This window comes from Microcebus murinus, chromosome 20, assembly GCF_040939455.1.
Source record: "Microcebus murinus isolate Inina chromosome 20, M.murinus_Inina_mat1.0, whole genome shotgun sequence".
Lineage (NCBI taxonomy): Eukaryota > Metazoa > Chordata > Mammalia > Primates > Cheirogaleidae > Microcebus > Microcebus murinus.
Genome location: NC_134123.1, coordinates 909,641 through 933,141, shown reverse-complemented (window position 1 = coordinate 933,141; position 23,501 = coordinate 909,641). Strand labels below are relative to the sequence as shown.

General features: G+C 63.3%; 6 non-coding genes across 6 annotated transcripts; all 6 read right to left on the bottom strand.

Moving 5' to 3' along the window:
* Window positions 1–1,998: 1,998 nt before the first annotated feature.
* On the bottom strand, window positions 1,999–2,117 carry LOC142862660 (5S ribosomal RNA). The gene has a single exon (XR_012913757.1). It is a non-coding gene; the product is annotated as a 5S ribosomal RNA (ribosomal RNA).
* Window positions 2,118–5,902: 3,785 nt separating this feature from the next.
* Window positions 5,903–6,021, bottom strand: LOC142862659 (5S ribosomal RNA). The gene has a single exon (XR_012913756.1). It is a non-coding gene; the product is annotated as a 5S ribosomal RNA (ribosomal RNA).
* Window positions 6,022–9,804: 3,783 nt separating this feature from the next.
* On the bottom strand, window positions 9,805–9,923 carry LOC142862658 (5S ribosomal RNA). The gene has a single exon (XR_012913755.1). It is a non-coding gene; the product is annotated as a 5S ribosomal RNA (ribosomal RNA).
* Window positions 9,924–13,704: 3,781 nt separating this feature from the next.
* LOC142862657 (5S ribosomal RNA) lies at window positions 13,705–13,823 on the bottom strand. The gene has a single exon (XR_012913754.1). It is a non-coding gene; the product is annotated as a 5S ribosomal RNA (ribosomal RNA).
* Window positions 13,824–17,610: 3,787 nt separating this feature from the next.
* Window positions 17,611–17,729, bottom strand: LOC142862656 (5S ribosomal RNA). Its single transcript, XR_012913753.1, has one exon. It is a non-coding gene; the product is annotated as a 5S ribosomal RNA (ribosomal RNA).
* A 3,784-nt stretch (window positions 17,730–21,513) lies between these two features.
* On the bottom strand, window positions 21,514–21,632 carry LOC142862655 (5S ribosomal RNA). Its single transcript, XR_012913752.1, has one exon. It is a non-coding gene; the product is annotated as a 5S ribosomal RNA (ribosomal RNA).
* Between the last annotated feature and the right edge of the window lie 1,869 nt (window positions 21,633–23,501).

The window sequence follows — 23,501 nt, the reverse complement described above, 5'->3', positions numbered from 1 at the left end:
GGGGTGCCCAGCACAAAAGTGCAGACACCCACCGGACCCTCAATCTCAGTTTTCGGATGTTTTTGCCACTCTAAGGACCCGCAGGCCAGCTGGGCCTTCGGGCAGGACAGAGAGCCCCGGAATCCGACGTGGAGAGCTGCGTGTACGTCCCCATCAGGAGGCGGTCCCCACCTCCGCGGCTCTCCCCTTGCGGGGAGCGGCAGCCCAGCCGGCAGCCCCAGGGCCTCAGGGAAGGCACCAGGCTGGGCCCCCGCGGCACAGCGGGGGCACGTCCCCCCGCACTCACGCGACTTAGGGACGGCTGCTGGAGACTGCTGCGGCCACCCTGCTGCCGGGTTCCTGGAGGGCTTCCTGGAAGCAGCGTCCACACCAAGCCCTTGGAAGGCCCAGGCGACGGAGGAGCCGGTCAGGCAGGGGCCGAGGACGGTGAGAGGCCGGGCGGGCGGGAAGGAGCATGTCAGGCAGGGGCAGAGGACGGTGACAGGCCGGGCGGGGAGGAGCCGGTCAGGCGGGGGCCCAGGACAGTGACGGGCCTGGCCGGGGAGGAGTGCGTCAGGCAGGGGCAGAGGAGACGGGCTGGGTAAGGGTTAGGGTTACAGTTAGGGCACAATTCACAATCGCAAAGACGTGGAAGCGACCCGAGTGCCCATCCATCCAGGAGTGCATGAATAAAATGTGGCGCGTGGACACCGCGGAGTGCCATTCGGCTGTGAGGAGCAGCGGTGAGAGGGCGCCTCTCGTGTTCTCCTGGCCAGAGCTGGGACCCGTTCCAGTAAGCCAGGTATCCCAAGAATGGACACACGAGCACCACGTGAGCGCGCTCACCAGCAAATTGGTACGAACGGATGGACGCCTAAGTGGACAGAGAGGAATCACCTTCATCGGGTGGGTGTCGGGCGGGTGGGGGGAGGGGAGGGGCATACACATCCATTAGGCATGGGGTGGGTGCGCACCGACTGGGGGATGGGCGCACTTGAAGCTCTGACCCGAGGGGGGAGGCTTGGAGAGGGCAAGGCACCCGACCTTAACATTGGTACCCCCACAATACGCTGGAACAACATGAGAGGTATATGAATAAGAACACAGGGGGGGCCGGGCGCGGTGGCTCACGCCTGTAATCCTAGCTCTCTGGGAGGCCGAGGCGGGCGGATTGCTCCAGGTCAGGAGTTCGAAACCAGCCTGAGCAAGAGCGAGACCCCGTCTCTACTAAAAATAGAAAGAAATTAATTGGCCAACTAATATATATAGAAAAACACAGCCGGGCGTGGTGGTGGTGCATGCCTGTAGTCCCAACTACTCGGGAGGCTGAGGCAGCAGGATTGCTTGAGCCCGGAGATTGAGGTTGCTGTGAGCTAGGCTGACGCCATGGCACTCACTCTAGCCTGGGCAGCAAAACGAGACTCTGTCTCAAAAAAAAAAAAAAAAAAAGAACACAGGGGGGAGGGGGGCACGGGCAACACATGTCACCTGAATACTTGTACTCCCATCATCTGCTTGAAGAGAGAGAGAAAAGAAAATGCAATCATAGAGGTAAGAGACACTTTTTAAAAATAATGAATCCGAAGAGAAAAGTAAAAGGAGGCCTGTGGAGCAGGTCTGGGTGTGACTCCGGATCCCCCAACATCAGGTGCCACCACCAAAGATTCCTGCGTGTAGCCCATAGAACCCCAAAAGCAACGGGACGAGTTCTGGTCACATACTCCCTCAAAATGACATCCTGGCCTTCTTCTGGAACTCCCTCCCCTCTCAGACTCTCAAGGTTTCCTCCAGCGTGTCGGTTCCCACAGAGCAGACCTTTGGTCTGAGACCTGACAGTCCAGATGCCACGCATGCTGCCGCGTGGCGGCGGTGTCGCGGCTTGGGACAAGAGGAGGCCCCACGGTGCGGGCTGGGGCGCCAGGCACCGCGGGCGGGCGCTGAGGGTGGGGGTGACCCCCACCCCGGGCCGCCGCCGCGCTCCCAGAAAGGGGACAGAACAAGAGGCAAAAAAAAAGCAGCAGCCTGTGGCACCCGGTATTCCCAGGCGGTCTCCCATCCAAGTACTAACCAGGCCCGACCCTGCTTAGCTTCCGAGACCAGACGAGATCGGGGGCGTTCAGGGTGGTGTGGCCCTAGACGGCGGCGGAGGGCGCCCCTGCCCCGCTCAAGAAGCCGAGCCTCTCTGGGCTTCCCCGCCGCCGCCTCCCGCCCCAGGCCCCGCGCCGGGCCGGGCCGGTTGAGTTCGCCGGCCGGGTCCCGCGGGCTCCCAGGGACGGGGGTGATGGGCGGGGCGGGGCGGGGCCGGGCGGGGCGGGGCGGGGGGCTGTCTCTCTCTACACACACACACACACTCACACTCACTCACACTCACACAAGATGCGCCTCCACGGCTGGACTCGCCAAGGTGGAGCCCTCCCAGCCCCCCTCGTCTCCTCGCCCGGCCTCCTTCACCTACCCGCTGCCCACCCCCAGCGCGTCGCTGCCTGCCGCTGACTGCGCACGTGCGGGACGCTCGCCCTTTGACCCCAGCCAGGGGCCGCCCTCCCCCACAACCCCTTTCAGCTGCGCCCCCCCCCTCGCCCTGTGGGTGGGCTGCCGCCTATTCCCCGGGGCCAGGGCTGGGGCACAGCCAGTGTATGGGGCGTCTCTCTCTGGGGATGTGTCCCATGGGTGGGGTGGGGTGGCGTGGTTTGGGGGGCGCTGAAGAAATCAGTCCCCTCCATCTCCTACCTCTGGAAAACGCCCAAGCCCGTGGAGAACTGCCGGCACCGCTTCGTGGGGGCCGGGACCCTCCTCCGTGTCCTCCTGTGGCCCAGTCCAAGGGGCCTGGGCCTGGCCGGGGCTGCATTGGACCCCGACCACCCTGGCGTGTGGACTCGCTAAAAATCGGCCATTAGATATTGGATTCCAGCTTCCTGGAGGTCATTTCACTAATGAGTGCACCGGAAAGAGTTTCCTAATCCATCTGTGAGGGTGGCAACTGAAAGAGAATTTGAAAGCTGACAGAATAGGCGAGGGAAGGCATAGGAGATTTCCACACCCAGCAAGGAAGACTTTCCCGAAATGGAAGAAAGAAACGAGCAAACAGAGACACCGGTAGCCCGCCCGGAAAAGAGTCTGCCCCTGAGAGAAAGCACCCTGACCAGGTTCACCCGTGGGTGGGTGGCGAGCTAGCGGCATTCAGAAGAGCGAGGCCCGCAGTCTGTGCGGAAGACACCTGCGCTCGGGTGTGTGTGGCGGCGCGATTCACAAGCAGCTCTAGACGTTAAACCAAGGAGAAGCCAGGGAGTTCCCAACGCCCCAGGTGTCCTCAGCCCACGACTGGCTGCTGTGGGAATGCGAAGCCCGGCTCCTTGTCTCAGAGCGGGGTTCCCAGGAGGATCAGGCTGAAGCTGGGACTTGGCCTCAAAGTGTCCCCTCGCATGGCCACCCCCTTCCCCTTCCTGCTCCTCTACTCCTGGTGCCCCTCCATCCAGGGGCCAGACCTTAAAGAGTCACCGCAAGAGAATCCTGGTCCCAAAGGAGCCTTCTGGGGGACCGGTGCTGAGAGAGGTTGTGGGCATGGCCCGCTGGGGCTCTGCCCGACCCAGGGCTGAGAGATGCCACCTCCCAGCTCTGGGTCCCTGCAGGAAGTGTTGGCAAGCACAGGGCCGGTCCTCCAAAGGCCCAGGTGCAGGGAGCCCAGGCCAAGCAGCCTGTGGAAGAAGCCACTTGCCGTGCCACCCCGGGAACAGGACTGCAGGCCCCGGCTCTTCCCACCTCCTCCTCCTCCTCCTCCTCCTCCTCCCCCCCCCGCCCCCCCCCACAGGGCACAGGGCTCAGAGACACCTCAGACTCTTGCTACCCAAAGTGCAAAGGGCATCAGTTGCTCCTCCAACCCCCCCGCCCAGCAGACCACGTTGTCCAGCCAGCCCCCGGGCCTCCCTGGGGTGCCCAGCACAAAAGTGCAGACACCCACCGGACCCTCAATCTCAGTTTTCGGATGTTTTTGCCACTCTAAGGACCCGCAGGCCAGCTGGGCCTTCGGGCAGGACAGAGAGCCCCGGAATCCGACGTGGAGAGCTGCGTGTACGTCCCCATCAGGAGGCGGTCCCCACCTCCGCGGCTCTCCCCTTGCGGGGAGCGGCAGCCCAGCCGGCAGCCCCAGGGCCTCAGGGAAGGCACCAGGCTGGGCCCCCGCGGCACAGCGGGGGCACGTCCCCCCGCACTCACGCGACTTAGGGACGGCTGCTGGAGACTGCTGCGGCCACCCTGCTGCCGGGTTCCTGGAGGGCTTCCTGGAAGCAGCGTCCACACCAAGCCCTTGGAAGGCCCAGGCGACGGAGGAGCCGGTCAGGCAGGGGCCGAGGACGGTGAGAGGCCGGGCGGGCGGGAAGGAGCATGTCAGGCAGGGGCAGAGGACGGTGACAGGCCGGGCGGGGAGGAGCCGGTCAGGCGGGGGCCCAGGACAGTGACGGGCCTGGCCGGGGAGGAGTGCGTCAGGCAGGGGCAGAGGAGACGGGCTGGGTAAGGGTTAGGGTTACAGTTAGGGCACAATTCACAATCGCAAAGACGTGGAAGCGACCCGAGTGCCCATCCATCCAGGAGTGCATGAATAAAATGTGGCGCGTGGACACCACGGAGTGCCATTCGGCTGTGAGGAGCAGCGGTGAGAGGGCGCCTCTCGTGTTCTCCTGGCCAGAGCTGGGACCCGTTCCAGTAAGCCAGGTATCCCAAGAATGGACACACGAGCACCACGTGAGCGCGCTCACCAGCAAATTGGTACGAACGGATGGACGCCTAAGTGGACAGAGAGGAATCACCTTCATCGGGTGGGTGTCGGGCGGGTGGGGGGAGGGGAGGGGCATACACATCCATTAGGCATGGGGTGGGTGCGCACCGACTGGGGGATGGGCGCACTTGAAGCTCTGACCCGAGGGGGGAGGCTTGGAGAGGGCAAGGCACCCGACCTTAACATTGGTACCCCCACAATACGCTGGAACAACATGAGAGGTATATGAATAAGAACACAGGGGGGGCCGGGCGCGGTGGCTCACGCCTGTAATCCTAGCTCTCTGGGAGGCCGAGGCGGGCGGATTGCTCCAGGTCAGGAGTTCGAAACCAGCCTGAGCAAGAGCGAGACCCCGTCTCTACTAAAAATAGAAAGAAATTAATTGGCCAACTAATATATATAGAAAAACACAGCCGGGCGTGGTGGTGGTGCATGCCTGTAGTCCCAACTACTCGGGAGGCTGAGGCAGCAGGATTGCTTGAGCCCGGAGATTGAGGTTGCTGTGAGCTAGGCTGACGCCATGGCACTCACTCTAGCCTGGGCAGCAAAACGAGACTCTGTCTCAAAAAAAAAAAAAAAAAAGAACACAGGGGGGAGGGGGGCACGGGCAACACATGTCACCTGAATACTTGTACTCCCATCATCTGCTTGAAGAGAGAGAGAAAAGAAAATGCAATCATAGAGGTAAGAGACACTTTTTAAAAATAATGAATCCGAAGAGAAAAGTAAAAGGAGGCCTGTGGAGCAGGTCTGGGTGTGACTCCGGATCCCCCAACATCAGGTGCCACCACCAAAGATTCCTGCGTGTAGCCCATAGAACCCCAAAAGCAACGGGACGAGTTCTGGTCACATACTCCCTCAAAATGACATCCTGGCCTTCTTCTGGAACTCCCTCCCCTCTCAGACTCTCAAGGTTTCCTCCAGCGTGTCGGTTCCCACAGAGCAGACCTTTGGTCTGAGACCTGACAGTCCAGATGCCACGCATGCTGCCGCGTGGCGGCGGTGTCGCGGCTTGGGACAAGAGGAGGCCCCACGGTGCGGGCTGGGGCGCCAGGCACCGCGGGCGGGCGCTGAGGGTGGGGGTGACCCCCACCCCGGGCCGCCGCCGCGCTCCCAGAAAGGGGACAGAACAAGAGGCAAAAAAAAAGCAGCAGCCTGTGGCACCCGGTATTCCCAGGCGGTCTCCCATCCAAGTACTAACCAGGCCCGACCCTGCTTAGCTTCCGAGACCAGACGAGATCGGGGGCGTTCAGGGTGGTGTGGCCCTAGACGGCGGCGGAGGGCGCCCCTGCCCCGCTCAAGAAGCCGAGCCTCTCTGGGCTTCCCCGCCGCCGCCTCCCGCCCCAGGCCCCGCGCCGGGCCGGGCCGGTTGAGTTCGCCGGCCGGGTCCCGCGGGCTCCCAGGGACGGGGGTGATGGGCGGGGCGGGGCGGGGCCGGGCGGGGCGGGGCGGGGGGCTGTCTCTCTCTACACACACACACACACTCACACTCACTCACACTCACACAAGATGCGCCTCCACGGCTGGACTCGCCAAGGTGGAGCCCTCCCAGCCCCCCTCGTCTCCTCGCCCGGCCTCCTTCACCTACCCGCTGCCCACCCCCAGCGCGTCGCTGCCTGCCGCTGACTGCGCACGTGCGGGACGCTCGCCCTTTGACCCCAGCCAGGGGCCGCCCTCCCCCACAACCCCTTTCAGCTGCGCCCCCCCCCTCGCCCTGTGGGTGGGCTGCCGCCTATTCCCCGGGGCCAGGGCTGGGGCACAGCCAGTGTATGGGGCGTCTCTCTCTGGGGATGTGTCCCATGGGTGGGGTGGGGTGGCGTGGTTTGGGGGGCGCTGAAGAAATCAGTCCCCTCCATCTCCTACCTCTGGAAAACGCCCAAGCCCGTGGAGAACTGCCGGCACCGCTTCGTGGGGGCCGGGACCCTCCTCCGTGTCCTCCTGTGGCCCAGTCCAAGGGGCCTGGGCCTGGCCGGGGCTGCATTGGACCCCGACCACCCTGGCGTGTGGACTCGCTAAAAATCGGCCATTAGATATTGGATTCCAGCTTCCTGGAGGTCATTTCACTAATGAGTGCACCGGAAAGAGTTTCCTAATCCATCTGTGAGGGTGGCAACTGAAAGAGAATTTGAAAGCTGACAGAATAGGCGAGGGAAGGCATAGGAGATTTCCACACCCAGCAAGGAAGACTTTCCCGAAATGGAAGAAAGAAACGAGCAAACAGAGACACCGGTAGCCCGCCCGGAAAAGAGTCTGCCCCTGAGAGAAAGCACCCTGACCAGGTTCACCCGTGGGTGGGTGGCGAGCTAGCGGCATTCAGAAGAGCGAGGCCCGCAGTCTGTGCGGAAGACACCTGCGCTCGGGTGTGTGTGGCGGCGCGATTCACAAGCAGCTCTAGACGTTAAACCAAGGAGAAGCCAGGGAGTTCCCAACGCCCCAGGTGTCCTCAGCCCACGACTGGCTGCTGTGGGAATGCGAAGCCCGGCTCCTTGTCTCAGAGCGGGGTTCCCAGGAGGATCAGGCTGAAGCTGGGACTTGGCCTCAAAGTGTCCCCTCGCATGGCCACCCCCTTCCCCTTCCTGCTCCTCTACTCCTGGTGCCCCTCCATCCAGGGGCCAGACCTTAAAGAGTCACCGCAAGAGAATCCTGGTCCCAAAGGAGCCTTCTGGGGGACCGGTGCTGAGAGAGGTTGTGGGCATGGCCCGCTGGGGCTCTGCCCGACCCAGGGCTGAGAGATGCCACCTCCCAGCTCTGGGTCCCTGCAGGAAGTGTTGGCAAGCACAGGGCCGGTCCTCCAAAGGCCCAGGTGCAGGGAGCCCAGGCCAAGCAGCCTGTGGAAGAAGCCACTTGCCGTGCCACCCCGGGAACAGGACTGCAGGCCCCGGCCCTTCCCACCTCCTCCTCCTCCTCCTCCTCCTCCTCCCCCCCGCCCCCCCCACAGGGCACAGGGCTCAGAGACACCTCAGACTCTTGCTACCCAAAGTGCAAAGGGCATCAGTTGCTCCTCCAACCCCCCCGCCCAGCAGACCACGTTGTCCAGCCAGCCCCCGGGCCTCCCTGGGGTGCCCAGCACAAAAGTGCAGACACCCACCGGACCCTCAATCTCAGTTTTCGGATGTTTTTGCCACTCTAAGGACCCGCAGGCCAGCTGGGCCTTCGGGCAGGACAGAGAGCCCCGGAATCCGACGTGGAGAGCTGCGTGTACGTCCCCATCAGGAGGCGGTCCCCACCTCCGCGGCTCTCCCCTTGCGGGGAGCGGCAGCCCAGCCGGCAGCCCCAGGGCCTCAGGGAAGGCACCAGGCTGGGCCCCCGCGGCACAGCGGGGGCACGTCCCCCCGCACTCACGCGACTTAGGGACGGCTGCTGGAGACTGCTGCGGCCACCCTGCTGCCGGGTTCCTGGAGGGCTTCCTGGAAGCAGCGTCCACACCAAGCCCTTGGAAGGCCCAGGCGACGGAGGAGCCGGTCAGGCAGGGGCCGAGGACGGTGAGAGGCCGGGCGGGCGGGAAGGAGCATGTCAGGCAGGGGCAGAGGACGGTGACAGGCCGGGCGGGGAGGAGCCGGTCAGGCGGGGGCCCAGGACAGTGACGGGCCTGGCCGGGGAGGAGTGCGTCAGGCAGGGGCAGAGGAGACGGGCTGGGTAAGGGTTAGGGTTACAGTTAGGGCACAATTCACAATCGCAAAGACGTGGAAGCGACCCGAGTGCCCATCCATCCAGGAGTGCATGAATAAAATGTGGCGCGTGGACACCGCGGAGTGCCATTCGGCTGTGAGGAGCAGCGGTGAGAGGGCGCCTCTCGTGTTCTCCTGGCCAGAGCTGGGACCCGTTCCAGTAAGCCAGGTATCCCAAGAATGGACACACGAGCACCACGTGAGCGCGCTCACCAGCAAATTGGTACGAACGGATGGACGCCTAAGTGGACAGAGAGGAATCACCTTCATCGGGTGGGTGTCGGGCGGGTGGGGGGAGGGGAGGGGCATACACATCCATTAGGCATGGGGTGGGTGCGCACCGACTGGGGGATGGGCGCACTTGAAGCTCTGACCCGAGGGGGGAGGCTTGGAGAGGGCAAGGCACCCGACCTTAACATTGGTACCCCCACAATACGCTGGAACAACATGAGAGGTATATGAATAAGAACACAGGGGGGGCCGGGCGCGGTGGCTCACGCCTGTAATCCTAGCTCTCTGGGAGGCCGAGGCGGGCGGATTGCTCCAGGTCAGGAGTTCGAAACCAGCCTGAGCAAGAGCGAGACCCCGTCTCTACTAAAAATAGAAAGAAATTAATTGGCCAACTAATATATATAGAAAAACACAGCCGGGCGTGGTGGTGGTGCATGCCTGTAGTCCCAACTACTCGGGAGGCTGAGGCAGCAGGATTGCTTGAGCCCGGAGATTGAGGTTGCTGTGAGCTAGGCTGACGCCATGGCACTCACTCTAGCCTGGGCAGCAAAACGAGACTCTGTCTCAAAAAAAAAAAAAAAAAAAGAACACAGGGGGGAGGGGGGCACGGGCAACACATGTCACCTGAATACTTGTACTCCCATCATCTGCTTGAAGAGAGAGAGAAAAGAAAATGCAATCATAGAGGTAAGAGACACTTTTTAAAAATAATGAATCCGAAGAGAAAAGTAAAAGGAGGCCTGTGGAGCAGGTCTGGGTGTGACTCCGGATCCCCCAACATCAGGTGCCACCACCAAAGATTCCTGCGTGTAGCCCATAGAACCCCAAAAGCAACGGGACGAGTTCTGGTCACATACTCCCTCAAAATGACATCCTGGCCTTCTTCTGGAACTCCCTCCCCTCTCAGACTCTCAAGGTTTCCTCCAGCGTGTCGGTTCCCACAGAGCAGACCTTTGGTCTGAGACCTGACAGTCCAGATGCCACGCATGCTGCCGCGTGGCGGCGGTGTCGCGGCTTGGGACAAGAGGAGGCCCCACGGTGCGGGCTGGGGCGCCAGGCACCGCGGGCGGGCGCTGAGGGTGGGGGTGACCCCCACCCCGGGCCGCCGCCGCGCTCCCAGAAAGGGGACAGAACAAGAGGCAAAAAAAAAGCAGCAGCCTGTGGCACCCGGTATTCCCAGGCGGTCTCCCATCCAAGTACTAACCAGGCCCGACCCTGCTTAGCTTCCGAGACCAGACGAGATCGGGGGCGTTCAGGGTGGTGTGGCCCTAGACGGCGGCGGAGGGCGCCCCTGCCCCGCTCAAGAAGCCGAGCCTCTCTGGGCTTCCCCGCCGCCGCCTCCCGCCCCAGGCCCCGCGCCGGGCCGGGCCGGTTGAGTTCGCCGGCCGGGTCCCGCGGGCTCCCAGGGACGGGGGTGATGGGCGGGGCGGGGCGGGGCCGGGCGGGGCGGGGCGGGGGGCTGTCTCTCTCTACACACACACACACACTCACACTCACTCACACTCACACAAGATGCGCCTCCACGGCTGGACTCGCCAAGGTGGAGCCCTCCCAGCCCCCCTCGTCTCCTCGCCCGGCCTCCTTCACCTACCCGCTGCCCACCCCCAGCGCGTCGCTGCCTGCCGCTGACTGCGCACGTGCGGGACGCTCGCCCTTTGACCCCAGCCAGGGGCCGCCCTCCCCCACAACCCCTTTCAGCTGCGCCCCCCCCTCGCCCTGTGGGTGGGCTGCCGCCTATTCCCCGGGGCCAGGGCTGGGGCACAGCCAGTGTATGGGGCGTCTCTCTCTGGGGATGTGTCCCATGGGTGGGGTGGGGTGGCGTGGTTTGGGGGGCGCTGAAGAAATCAGTCCCCTCCATCTCCTACCTCTGGAAAACGCCCAAGCCCGTGGAGAACTGCCGGCACCGCTTCGTGGGGGCCGGGACCCTCCTCCGTGTCCTCCTGTGGCCCAGTCCAAGGGGCCTGGGCCTGGCCGGGGCTGCATTGGACCCCGACCACCCTGGCGTGTGGACTCGCTAAAAATCGGCCATTAGATATTGGATTCCAGCTTCCTGGAGGTCATTTCACTAATGAGTGCACCGGAAAGAGTTTCCTAATCCATCTGTGAGGGTGGCAACTGAAAGAGAATTTGAAAGCTGACAGAATAGGCGAGGGAAGGCATAGGAGATTTCCACACCCAGCAAGGAAGACTTTCCCGAAATGGAAGAAAGAAACGAGCAAACAGAGACACCGGTAGCCCGCCCGGAAAAGAGTCTGCCCCTGAGAGAAAGCACCCTGACCAGGTTCACCCGTGGGTGGGTGGCGAGCTAGCGGCATTCAGAAGAGCGAGGCCCGCAGTCTGTGCGGAAGACACCTGCGCTCGGGTGTGTGTGGCGGCGCGATTCACAAGCAGCTCTAGACGTTAAACCAAGGAGAAGCCAGGGAGTTCCCAACGCCCCAGGTGTCCTCAGCCCACGACTGGCTGCTGTGGGAATGCGAAGCCCGGCTCCTTGTCTCAGAGCGGGGTTCCCAGGAGGATCAGGCTGAAGCTGGGACTTGGCCTCAAAGTGTCCCCTCGCATGGCCACCCCCTTCCCCTTCCTGCTCCTCTACTCCTGGTGCCCCTCCATCCAGGGGCCAGACCTTAAAGAGTCACCGCAAGAGAATCCTGGTCCCAAAGGAGCCTTCTGGGGGACCGGTGCTGAGAGAGGTTGTGGGCATGGCCCGCTGGGGCTCTGCCCGACCCAGGGCTGAGAGATGCCACCTCCCAGCTCTGGGTCCCTGCAGGAAGTGTTGGCAAGCACAGGGCCGGTCCTCCAAAGGCCCAGGTGCAGGGAGCCCAGGCCAAGCAGCCTGTGGAAGAAGCCACTTGCCGTGCCACCCCGGGAACAGGACTGCAGGCCCCGGCCCTTCCCACCTCCTCCTCCTCCTCCTCCTCCTCCTCCCCCCCGCCCCCCCCACAGGGCACAGGGCTCAGAGACACCTCAGACTCTTGCTACCCAAAGTGCAAAGGGCATCAGTTGCTCCTCCAACCCCCCCGCCCAGCAGACCACGTTGTCCAGCCAGCCCCCGGGCCTCCCTGGGGTGCCCAGCACAAAAGTGCAGACACCCACCGGACCCTCAATCTCAGTTTTCGGATGTTTTTGCCACTCTAAGGACCCGCAGGCCAGCTGGGCCTTCGGGCAGGACAGAGAGCCCCGGAATCCGACGTGGAGAGCTGCGTGTACGTCCCCATCAGGAGGCGGTCCCCACCTCCGCGGCTCTCCCCTTGCGGGGAGCGGCAGCCCAGCCGGCAGCCCCAGGGCCTCAGGGAAGGCACCAGGCTGGGCCCCCGCGGCACAGCGGGGGCACGTCCCCCCGCACTCACGCGACTTAGGGACGGCTGCTGGAGACTGCTGCGGCCACCCTGCTGCCGGGTTCCTGGAGGGCTTCCTGGAAGCAGCGTCCACACCAAGCCCTTGGAAGGCCCAGGCGACGGAGGAGCCGGTCAGGCAGGGGCCGAGGACGGTGAGAGGCCGGGCGGGCGGGAAGGAGCATGTCAGGCAGGGGCAGAGGACGGTGACAGGCCGGGCGGGGAGGAGCCGGTCAGGCGGGGGCCCAGGACAGTGACGGGCCTGGCCGGGGAGGAGTGCGTCAGGCAGGGGCAGAGGAGACGGGCTGGGTAAGGGTTAGGGTTACAGTTAGGGCACAATTCACAATCGCAAAGACGTGGAAGCGACCCGAGTGCCCATCCATCCAGGAGTGCATGAATAAAATGTGGCGCGTGGACACCGCGGAGTGCCATTCGGCTGTGAGGAGCAGCGGTGAGAGGGCGCCTCTCGTGTTCTCCTGGCCAGAGCTGGGACCCGTTCCAGTAAGCCAGGTATCCCAAGAATGGACACACGAGCACCACGTGAGCGCGCTCACCAGCAAATTGGTACGAACGGATGGACGCCTAAGTGGACAGAGAGGAATCACCTTCATCGGGTGGGTGTCGGGCGGGTGGGGGGAGGGGAGGGGCATACACATCCATTAGGCATGGGGTGGGTGCGCACCGACTGGGGGATGGGCGCACTTGAAGCTCTGACCCGAGGGGGGAGGCTTGGAGAGGGCAAGGCACCCGACCTTAACATTGGTACCCCCACAATACGCTGGAACAACATGAGAGGTATATGAATAAGAACACAGGGGGGGCCGGGCGCGGTGGCTCACGCCTGTAATCCTAGCTCTCTGGGAGGCCGAGGCGGGCGGATTGCTCCAGGTCAGGAGTTCGAAACCAGCCTGAGCAAGAGCGAGACCCCGTCTCTACTAAAAATAGAAAGAAATTAATTGGCCAACTAATATATATAGAAAAACACAGCCGGGCGTGGTGGTGGTGCATGCCTGTAGTCCCAACTACTCGGGAGGCTGAGGCAGCAGGATTGCTTGAGCCCGGAGATTGAGGTTGCTGTGAGCTAGGCTGACGCCATGGCACTCACTCTAGCCTGGGCAGCAAAACGAGACTCTGTCTCAAAAAAAAAAAAAAAAAAGAACACAGGGGGGAGGGGGGCACGGGCAACACATGTCACCTGAATACTTGTACTCCCATCATCTGCTTGAAGAGAGAGAGAAAAGAAAATGCAATCATAGAGGTAAGAGACACTTTTTAAAAATAATGAATCCGAAGAGAAAAGTAAAAGGAGGCCTGTGGAGCAGGTCTGGGTGTGACTCCGGATCCCCCAACATCAGGTGCCACCACCAAAGATTCCTGCGTGTAGCCCATAGAACCCCAAAAGCAACGGGACGAGTTCTGGTCACATACTCCCTCAAAATGACATCCTGGCCTTCTTCTGGAACTCCCTCCCCTCTCAGACTCTCAAGGTTTCCTCCAGCGTGTCGGTTCCCACAGAGCAGACCTTTGGTCTGAGACCTGACAGTCCAGATGCCACGCATGCTGCCGCGTGGCGGCGGTGTCGCGGCTTGGGACAAGAGGAGGCCCCACGGTGCGGGCTGGGGCGCCAGGCACCGCGGGCGGGCGCTGAGGGTGGGGGTGACCCCCACCCCGGGCCGCCGCCGCGCTCCCAGAAAGGGGACAGAACAAGAGGCAAAAAAAAAGCAGCAGCCTGTGGCACCCGGTATTCCCAGGCGGTCTCCCATCCAAGTACTAACCAGGCCCGACCCTGCTTAGCTTCCGAGACCAGACGAGATCGGGGGCGTTCAGGGTGGTGTGGCCCTAGACGGCGGCGGAGGGCGCCCCTGCCCCGCTCAAGAAGCCGAGCCTCTCTGGGCTTCCCCGCCGCCGCCTCCCGCCCCAGGCCCCGCGCCGGGCCGGGCCGGTTGAGTTCGCCGGCCGGGTCCCGCGGGCTCCCAGGGACCGGGGTGATGGGCGGGGCGGGGCGGGGCCGGGCGGGGCGGGGCGGGGGGCTGTCTCTCTCTACACACACACACACACTCACACTCACTCACACTCACACAAGATGCGCCTCCACGGCTGGACTCGCCAAGGTGGAGCCCTCCCAGCCCCCCTCGTCTCCTCGCCCGGCCTCCTTCACCTACCCGCTGCCCACCCCCAGCGCGTCGCTGCCTGCCGCTGACTGCGCACGTGCGGGACGCTCGCCCTTTGACCCCAGCCAGGGGCCGCCCTCCCCCACAACCCCTTTCAGCTGCGCCCCCCCCCTCGCCCTGTGGGTGGGCTGCCGCCTATTCCCCGGGGCCAGGGCTGGGGCACAGCCAGTGTATGGGGCGTCTCTCTCTGGGGATGTGTCCCATGGGTGGGGTGGGGTGGCGTGGTTTGGGGGGCGCTGAAGAAATCAGTCCCCTCCATCTCCTACCTCTGGAAAACGCCCAAGCCCGTGGAGAACTGCCGGCACCGCTTCGTGGGGGCCGGGACCCTCCTCCGTGTCCTCCTGTGGCCCAGTCCAAGGGGCCTGGGCCTGGCCGGGGCTGCATTGGACCCCGACCACCCTGGCGTGTGGACTCGCTAAAAATCGGCCATTAGATATTGGATTCCAGCTTCCTGGAGGTCATTTCACTAATGAGTGCACCGGAAAGAGTTTCCTAATCCATCTGTGAGGGTGGCAACTGAAAGAGAATTTGAAAGCTGACAGAATAGGCGAGGGAAGGCATAGGAGATTTCCACACCCAGCAAGGAAGACTTTCCCGAAATGGAAGAAAGAAACGAGCAAACAGAGACACCGGTAGCCCGCCCGGAAAAGAGTCTGCCCCTGAGAGAAAGCACCCTGACCAGGTTCACCCGTGGGTGGGTGGCGAGCTAGCGGCATTCAGAAGAGCGAGGCCCGCAGTCTGTGCGGAAGACACCTGCGCTCGGGTGTGTGTGGCGGCGCGATTCACAAGCAGCTCTAGACGTTAAACCAAGGAGAAGCCAGGGAGTTCCCAACGCCCCAGGTGTCCTCAGCCCACGACTGGCTGCTGTGGGAATGCGAAGCCCGGCTCCTTGTCTCAGAGCGGGGTTCCCAGGAGGATCAGGCTGAAGCTGGGACTTGGCCTCAAAGTGTCCCCTCGCATGGCCACCCCCTTCCCCTTCCTGCTCCTCTACTCCTGGTGCCCCTCCATCCAGGGGCCAGACCTTAAAGAGTCACCGCAAGAGAATCCTGGTCCCAAAGGAGCCTTCTGGGGGACCGGTGCTGAGAGAGGTTGTGGGCATGGCCCGCTGGGGCTCTGCCCGACCCAGGGCTGAGAGATGCCACCTCCCAGCTCTGGGTCCCTGCAGGAAGTGTTGGCAAGCACAGGGCCGGTCCTCCAAAGGCCCAGGTGCAGGGAGCCCAGGCCAAGCAGCCTGTGGAAGAAGCCACTTGCCGTGCCACCCCGGGAACAGGACTGCAGGCCCCGGCCCTTCCCACCTCCTCCTCCTCCTCCTCCTCCTCCTCCCCCCCCCGCCCCCCCCCACAGGGCACAGGGCTCAGAGACACCTCAGACTCTTGCTACCCAAAGTGCAAAGGGCATCAGTTGCTCCTCCAACCCCCCCGCCCAGCAGACCACGTTGTCCAGCCAGCCCCCGGGCCTCCCTGGGGTGCCCAGCACAAAAGTGCAGACACCCACCGGACCCTCAATCTCAGTTTTCGGATGTTTTTGCCACTCTAAGGACCCGCAGGCCAGCTGGGCCTTCGGGCAGGACAGAGAGCCCCGGAATCCGACGTGGAGAGCTGCGTGTACGTCCCCATCAGGAGGCGGTCCCCACCTCCGCGGCTCTCCCCTTGCGGGGAGCGGCAGCCCAGCCGGCAGCCCCAGGGCCTCAGGGAAGGCACCAGGCTGGGCCCCCGCGGCACAGCGGGGGCACGTCCCCCCGCACTCACGCGACTTAGGGACGGCTGCTGGAGACTGCTGCGGCCACCCTGCTGCCGGGTTCCTGGAGGGCTTCCTGGAAGCAGCGTCCACACCAAGCCCTTGGAAGGCCCAGGCGACGGAGGAGCCGGTCAGGCAGGGGCCGAGGACGGTGAGAGGCCGGGCGGGCGGGAAGGAGCATGTCAGGCAGGGGCAGAGGACGGTGACAGGCCGGGCGGGGAGGAGCCGGTCAGGCGGGGGCCCAGGACAGTGACGGGCCTGGCCGGGGAGGAGTGCGTCAGGCAGGGGCAGAGGAGACGGGCTGGGTAAGGGTTAGGGTTACAGTTAGGGCACAATTCACAATCGCAAAGACGTGGAAGCGACCCGAGTGCCCATCCATCCAGGAGTGCATGAATAAAATGTGGCGCGTGGACACCACGGAGTGCCATTCGGCTGTGAGGAGCAGCGGTGAGAGGGCGCCTCTCGTGTTCTCCTGGCCAGAGCTGGGACCCGTTCCAGTAAGCCAGGTATCCCAAGAATGGACACACGAGCACCACGTGAGCGCGCTCACCAGCAAATTGGTACGAACGGATGGACGCCTAAGTGGACAGAGAGGAATCACCTTCATCGGGTGGGTGTCGGGCGGGTGGGGGGAGGGGAGGGGCATACACATCCATTAGGCATGGGGTGGGTGCGCACCGACTGGGGGATGGGCGCACTTGAAGCTCTGACCCGAGGGGGGAGGCTTGGAGAGGGCAAGGCACCCGACCTTAACATTGGTACCCCCACAATACGCTGGAACAACATGAGAGGTATATGAATAAGAACACAGGGGGGGCCGGGCGCGGTGGCTCACGCCTGTAATCCTAGCTCTCTGGGAGGCCGAGGCGGGCGGATTGCTCCAGGTCAGGAGTTCGAAACCAGCCTGAGCAAGAGCGAGACCCCGTCTCTACTAAAAATAGAAAGAAATTAATTGGCCAACTAATATATATAGAAAAACACAGCCGGGCGTGGTGGTGGTGCATGCCTGTAGTCCCAACTACTCGGGAGGCTGAGGCAGCAGGATTGCTTGAGCCCGGAGATTGAGGTTGCTGTGAGCTAGGCTGACGCCATGGCACTCACTCTAGCCTGGGCAGCAAAACGAGACTCTGTCTCAAAAAAAAAAAAAAAAAAAAGAACACAGGGGGGAGGGGGGCACGGGCAACACATGTCACCTGAATACTTGTACTCCCATCATCTGCTTGAAGAGAGAGAGAAAAGAAAATGCAATCATAGAGGTAAGAGACACTTTTTAAAAATAATGAATCCGAAGAGAAAAGTAAAAGGAGGCCTGTGGAGCAGGTCTGGGTGTGACTCCGGATCCCCCAACATCAGGTGCCACCACCAAAGATTCCTGCGTGTAGCCCATAGAACCCCAAAAGCAACGGGACGAGTTCTGGTCACATACTCCCTCAAAATGACATCCTGGCCTTCTTCTGGAACTCCCTCCCCTCTCAGACTCTCAAGGTTTCCTCCAGCGTGTCGGTTCCCACAGAGCAGACCTTTGGTCTGAGACCTGACAGTCCAGATGCCACGCATGCTGCCGCGTGGCGGCGGTGTCGCGGCTTGGGACAAGAGGAGGCCCCACGGTGCGGGCTGGGGCGCCAGGCACCGCGGGCGGGCGCTGAGGGTGGGGGTGACCCCCACCCCGGGCCGCCGCCGCGCTCCCAGAAAGGGGACAGAACAAGAGGCAAAAAAAAAGCAGCAGCCTGTGGCACCCGGTATTCCCAGGCGGTCTCCCATCCAAGTACTAACCAGGCCCGACCCTGCTTAGCTTCCGAGACCAGACGAGATCGGGGGCGTTCAGGGTGGTGTGGCCCTAGACGGCGGCGGAGGGCGCCCCTGCCCCGCTCAAGAAGCCGAGCCTCTCTGGGCTTCCCCGCCGCCGCCTCCCGCCCCAGGCCCCGCGCCGGGCCGGGCCGGTTGAGTTCGCCGGCCGGGTCCCGCGGGCTCCCAGGGACGGGGGTGATGGGCGGGGCGGGGCGGGGCCGGGCGGGGCGGGGCGGGGGGCTGTCTCTCTCTACACACACACACACACTCACACTCACTCACACTCACACAAGATGCGCCTCCACGGCTGGACTCGCCAAGGTGGAGCCCTCCCAGCCCCCCTCGTCTCCTCGCCCGGCCTCCTTCACCTACCCGCTGCCCACCCCCAGCGCGTCGCTGCCTGCCGCTGACTGCGCACGTGCGGGACGCTCGCCCTTTGACCCCAGCCAGGGGCCGCCCTCCCCCACAACCCCTTTCAGCTGCGCCCCCCCCCCTCGCCCTGTGGGTGGGCTGCCGCCTATTCCCCGGGGCCAGGGCTGGGGCACAGCCAGTGTATGGGGCGTCTCTCTCTGGGGATGTGTCCCATGGGTGGGGTGGGGTGGCGTGGTTTGGGGGGCGCTGAAGAAATCAGTCCCCTCCATCTCCTACCTCTGGAAAACGCCCAAGCCCGTGGAGAACTGCCGGCACCGCTTCGTGGGGGCCGGGACCCTCCTCCGTGTCCTCCTGTGGCCCAGTCCAAGGGGCCTGGGCCTGGCCGGGGCTGCATTGGACCCCGACCACCCTGGCGTGTGGACTCGCTAAAAATCGGCCATTAGATATTGGATTCCAGCTTCCTGGAGGTCATTTCACTAATGAGTGCACCGGAAAGAGTTTCCTAATCCATCTGTGAGGGTGGCAACTGAAAGAGAATTTGAAAGCTGACAGAATAGGCGAGGGAAGGCATAGGAGATTTCCACACCCAGCAAGGAAGACTTTCCCGAAATGGAAGAAAGAAACGAGCAAACAGAGACACCGGTAGCCCGCCCGGAAAAGAGTCTGCCCCTGAGAGAAAGCACCCTGACCAGGTTCACCCGTGGGTGGGTGGCGAGCTAGCGGCATTCAGAAGAGCGAGGCCCGCAGTCTGTGCGGAAGACACCTGCGCTCGGGTGTGTGTGGCGGCGCGATTCACAAGCAGCTCTAGACGTTAAACCAAGGAGAAGCCAGGGAGTTCCCAACGCCCCAGGTGTCCTCAGCCCACGACTGGCTGCTGTGGGAATGCGAAGCCCGGCTCCTTGTCTCAGAGCGGGGTTCCCAGGAGGATCAGGCTGAAGCTGGGACTTGGCCTCAAAGTGTCCCCTCGCATGGCCACCCCCTTCCCCTTCCTGCTCCTCTACTCCTGGTGCCCCTCCATCCAGGGGCCAGACCTTAAAGAGTCACCGCAAGAGAATCCTGGTCCCAAAGGAGCCTTCTGGGGGACCGGTGCTGAGAGAGGTTGTGGGCATGGCCCGCTGGGGCTCTGCCCGACCCAGGGCTGAGAGATGCCACCTCCCAGCTCTGGGTCCCTGCAGGAAGTGTTGGCAAGCACAGGGCCGGTCCTCCAAAGGCCCAGGTGCAGGGAGCCCAGGCCAAGCAGCCTGTGGAAGAAGCCACTTGCCGTGCCACCCCGGGAACAGGACTGCAGGCCCCGGCCCTTCCCACCTCCTCCTCCTCCTCCTCCTCCTCCTCCCCCCCGCCCCCCCCCACAGGGCACAGGGCTCAGAGACACCTCAGACTCTTGCTACCCAAAGTGCAAAGGGCATCAGTTGCTCCTCCAACCCCCCCGCCCAGCAGACCACGTTGTCCAGCCAGCCCCCGGGCCTCCCTGGGGTGCCCAGCACAAAAGTGCAGACACCCACCGGACCCTCAATCTCAGTTTTCGGATGTTTTTGCCACTCTAAGGACCCGCAGGCCAGCTGGGCCTTCGGGCAGGACAGAGAGCCCCGGAATCCGACGTGGAGAGCTGCGTGTACGTCCCCATCAGGAGGCGGTCCCCACCTCCGCGGCTCTCCCCTTGCGGGGAGCGGCAGCCCAGCCGGCAGCCCCAGGGCCTCAGGGAAGGCACCAGGCTGGGCCCCCGCGGCACAGCGGGGGCACATCCCCCCGCACTCACGCGACTTAGGGACGGCTGCTGGAGACTGCTGCGGCCACCCTGCTGCCGGGTTCCTGGAGGGCTTCCTGGAAGCAGCGTCCACACCAAGCCCTTGGAAGGCCCAGGCGACGGAGGAGCCGGTCAGGCAGGGGCCGAGGACGGTGAGAGGCCGGGCGGGCGGGAAGGAGCATGTCAGGCAGGGGCAGAGGACGGTGACAGGCCGGGCGGGGAGGAGCCGGTCAGGCGGGGGCCCAGGACAGTGACGGGCCTGGCCGGGGAGGAGTGCGTCAGGCAGGGGCAGAGGAGACGGGCTGGGTAAGGGTTAGGGTTACAGTTAGGGCACAATTCACAATCGCAAAGACGTGGAAGCGACCCGAGTGCCCATCCATCCAGGAGTGCATGAATAAAATGTGGCGCGTGGACACCGCGGAGTGCCATTCGGCTGTGAGGAGCAGCGGTGAGAGGGCGCCTCTCGTGTTCTCCTGGCCAGAGCTGGGACCCGTTCCAGTAAGCCAGGTATCCCAAGAATGGACACACGAGCACCACGTGAGCGCGCTCACCAGCAAATTGGTACGAACGGATGGACGCCTAAGTGGACAGAGAGGAATCACCTTCATCGGGTGGGTGTCGGGCGGGTGGGGGGAGGGGAGGGGCATACACATCCATTAGGCATGGGGTGGGTGCGCACCGACTGGGGGATGGGCGCACTTGAAGCTCTGACCCGAGGGGGGAGGCTTGGAGAGGGCAAGGCACCCGACCTTAACATTGGTACCCCCACAATACGCTGGAACAACATGAGAGGTATATGAATAAGAACACAGGGGGGGCCGGGCGCGGTGGCTCACGCCTGTAATCCTAGCTCTCTGGGAGGCCGAGGCGGGCGGATTGCTCCAGGTCAGGAGTTCGAAACCAGCCTGAGCAAGAGCGAGACCCCGTCTCTACTAAAAATAGAAAGAAATTAATTGGCCAACTAATATATATAGAAAAACACAGCCGGGCGTGGTGGTGGTGCATGCCTGTAGTCCCAACTACTCGGGAGGCTGAGGCAGCAGGATTGCTTGAGCCCGGAGATTGAGGTTGCTGTGAGCTAGGCTGACGCCATGGCACTCACTCTAGCCTGGGCAGCAAAACGAGACTCTGTCTCAAAAAAAAAAAAAAAAAAGAACACAGGGGGGAGGGGGGCACGGGCAACACATGTCACCTGAATACTTGTACTCCCATCATCTGCTTGAAGAGAGAGAGAAAAGAAAATGCAATCATAGAGGTAAGAGACACTTTTTAAAAATAATGAATCCGAAGAGAAAAGTAAAAGGAGGCCTGTGGAGCAGGTCTGGGTGTGAGTCCGGATCCCCCAACATCAGGTGCCACCACCAAAGATTCCTGCGTGTAGCCCATAGAACCCCAAAAGCAACGGGACGAGTTCTGGTCACATACTCCCTCAAAATGACATCCTGGCCTTCTTCTGGAACTCCCTCCCCTCTCAGACTCTCAAGGTTTCCTCCAGCGTGTCGGTTCCCACAGAGCAGACCTTTGGTCTGAGACCTGACAGTCCAGATGCCACGCATGCTGCCGCGTGGCGGCGGTGTCGCGGCTTGGGACAAGAGGAGGCCCCACGGTGCGGGCTGGGGCGCCAGGCACCGCGGGCGGGCGCTGAGGGTGGGGGTGACCCCCACCCCGGGCCGCCGCCGCGCTCCCAGAAAGGGGACAGAACAAGAGGCAAAAAAAAAGCAGCAGCCTGTGGCACCCGGTATTCCCAGGCGGTCTCCCATCCAAGTACTAACCAGGCCCGACCCTGCTTAGCTTCCGAGACCAGACGAGATCGGGGGCGTTCAGGGTGGTGTGGCCCTAGACGGCGGCGGAGGGCGCCCCTGCCCCGCTCAAGAAGCCGAGCCTCTCTGGGCTTCCCCGCCGCCGCCTCCCGCCCCAGGCCCCGCGCCGGGCCGGGCCGGTTGAGTTCGCCGGCCGGGTCCCGCGGGCTCCCAGGGACGGGGGTGATGGGCGGGGCGGGGCGGGGCCGGGCGGGGCGGGGCGGGGGGCTGTCTCTCTCTACACACACACACACACTCACACTCACTCACACTCACACAAGATGCGCCTCCACGGCTGGACTCGCCAAGGTGGAGCCCTCCCAGCCCCCCTCGTCTCCTCGCCCGGCCTCCTTCACCTACCCGCTGCCCACCCCCAGCGCGTCGCTGCCTGCCGCTGACTGCGCACGTGCGGGACGCTCGCCCTTTGACCCCAGCCATGGGCCGCCCTCCCCCACAACCCCTTTCAGCTGCGCCCCCCCCTCGCCCTGTGGGTGGGCTGCCGCCTATTCCCCGGGGCCAGGGCTGGGGCACAGCCAGTGTATGGGGCGTCTCTCTCTGGGGATGTGTCCCATGGGTGGGGTGGGGTGGCGTGGTTTGGGGGGCGCTGAAGAAATCAGTCCCCTCCATCTCCTACCTCTGGAAAACGCCCAAGCCCGTGGAGAACTGCCGGCACCGCTTCGTGGGGGCCGGGACCCTCCTCCGTGTCCTCCTGTGGCCCAGTCCAAGGGGCCTGGGCCTGGCCGGGGCTGCATTGGACCCCGACCACCCTGGCGTGTGGACTCGCTAAAAATCGGCCATTAGATATTGGATTCCAGCTTCCTGGAGGTCATTTCACTAATGAGTGCACCGGAAAGAGTTTCCTAATCCATCTGTGAGGGTGGCAACTGAAAGAGAATTTGAAAGCTGACAGAATAGGCGAGGGAAGGCATAGGAGATTTCCACACCCGGCAAGGAAGACTTTCCCGAAATGGAAGAAAGAAACGAGCAAACAGAGACACCGGTAGCCCGCCCGGAAAAGAGTCTGCCCCTGAGAGAAAGCACCCTGACCAGGTTCACCCGTGGGTGGGTGGCGAGCTAGCGGCATTCAGAAGAGCGAGGCCCGCAGTCTGTGCGGAAGACACCTGCGCTCGGGTGTGTGTGGCGGCGCGATTCACAAGCAGCTCTAGACGTTAAACCAAGGAGAAGCCAGGGAGTTCCCAACGCCCCAGGTGTCCTCAGCCCACGACTGGCTGCTGTGGGAATGCGAAGCCCGGCTCCTTGTCTCAGAGCGGGGTTCCCAGGAGGATCAGGCTGAAGCTGGGACTTGGCCTCAAAGTGTCCCCTCGCATGGCCACCCCCTTCCCCTTCCTGCTCCTCTACTCCTGGTGCCCCTCCATCCAGGGGCCAGACCTTAAAGAGTCACCGCAAGAGAATCCTGGTCCCAAAGGAGCCTTCTGGGGGACCGGTGCTGAGAGAGGTTGTGGGCATGGCCCGCTGGGGCTCTGCCCGACCCAGGGCTGAGAGATGCCACCTCCCAGCTCTGGGTCCCTGCAGGAAGTGTTGGCAAGCACAGGGCCGGTCCTCCAAAGGCCCAGGTGCAGGGAGCCCAGGCCAAGCAGCCTGTGGAAGAAGCCACTTGCCGTGCCACCCCGGGAACAGGACTGCAGGCCCCGGCCCTTCCCACCTCCTCCTCCTCCTCCTCCTCCTCCTCCCCCCCGCCCCCCCCCACAGGGCACAGGGCTCAGAGACACCTCAGACTCTTGCTACCCAAAGTGCAAAGGGCATCAGTTGCTCCTCCAACCCCCCCGCCCAGCAGACCACGTTGTCCAGCCAGCCCCCGGGCCTCCCTGGGGTGCCCAGCACAAAAGTGCAGACACCCACCGGACCCTCAATCTCAGTTTTCGGATGTTTTTGCCACTCTAAGGACCCGCAG